At 48.0% G+C, this 1095-nt stretch overlaps 1 pseudogene; it reads left to right on the top strand.

Annotated features, from left to right (window-relative positions):
• The first annotated feature begins 603 nt into the window (after positions 1-603).
• Positions 604-1089, top strand: LOC110286426 (annotated as a pseudogene).
• The last annotated feature ends 6 nt before the right edge of the window (positions 1090-1095 follow it).

The raw sequence follows: 1095 nt of genomic DNA, 5'->3' as shown, positions 1-1095 counted from the left end.
TTAGGTAAAGTCTCAGAGGGAGTAAAGCAGAATGGCAGTGAAACTCAAGGAGACAAGGGAGAAGAAGGAAGTTCTTCAATCCTGCTGGCTGAGAATCAAGAAAATCTGAACTATACCACACTCGACGTTATTTACAGTCAAACCATGTCCCGATCTCTCTGTGATCTGTACATAATAATGATACTTTAAATCCATTTTGATGTTTATTTTTTATCGTGTGTTTAAGCTTGTATAGTACAACAGCTCACAAACCATGTTATTTACTAAGGAAAAGTGCTTCAGGTATATGCAGGCATACCAAAATGCTTTCACTAAATCTTTTAAGTAATTCGAGTGATGTAACTTCAAAACCTACTAAAGTTGTGTATATAGCTATCATCAAGATGGTTAAATAAAACCTTGTCTTAAGAAGCCCACACTCTTTATATATATTAGATATTAGTCCCCTATCCGATTTGGGATAGGTAAATCTAATATATATATAAAGAACTCAAGAAGGTGGACTCCAGAAAAATCAAATAACCCCATTAAAAAATGGGGCTCAGAGCTGAACAAAGAATTCTCACCTGAGGAATATCGAATGGCAGAGAAGCACCTAAAAGAATGTTCAGGGCCCACGGCTGCAGGCGCGTCGCCTGGTGTCCCTCACGGCCGCCAGTGTCCGCGCCCAGCGCGCCCCAGGAAGCGGCCCGCAGAGGCGACACCATGGGGCTGAAGCCCTCCTGTCTGAAAGGCTTTAAGATGTGTGTCAGCAGCAGCAGCAGCAGCAACAACAACAACCACGACGAGCCCCCCCCCCCCCCCCCCCCCCCCCCCGTGCTGAACGATAAGCACCTGAGTGTGCCCAACATCATCATCACGCCCCCAACCCCGACGGGCATGGGGCTTTCCCGGGATTCTAACAAGCAAGTCTGGATGGATGAGCTGGGGTCTTATCAAGACGATGGAGAGCTGGAACCTGAAGCCTGAAGCGGTGAGACCTGTGTGGCAGCTACCTGCCCCCGCTGCCCCGGGTTTTGGGGACGTGGTTACCTGAGCAGCTGGATGGGGAACAGCGAATTGGGTCCTGGACCAAGACATGGATGGCCAGAAGAG

This window comes from Mus caroli, chromosome X, assembly GCF_900094665.2.
Source record: "Mus caroli chromosome X, CAROLI_EIJ_v1.1, whole genome shotgun sequence".
In the NCBI taxonomy this organism is placed as follows: Eukaryota; Metazoa; Chordata; class Mammalia; order Rodentia; family Muridae; genus Mus; species Mus caroli.
Note: the sequence above shows the minus strand (reverse complement) of the source record. Positions and strands in the feature narration are given on the sequence as shown.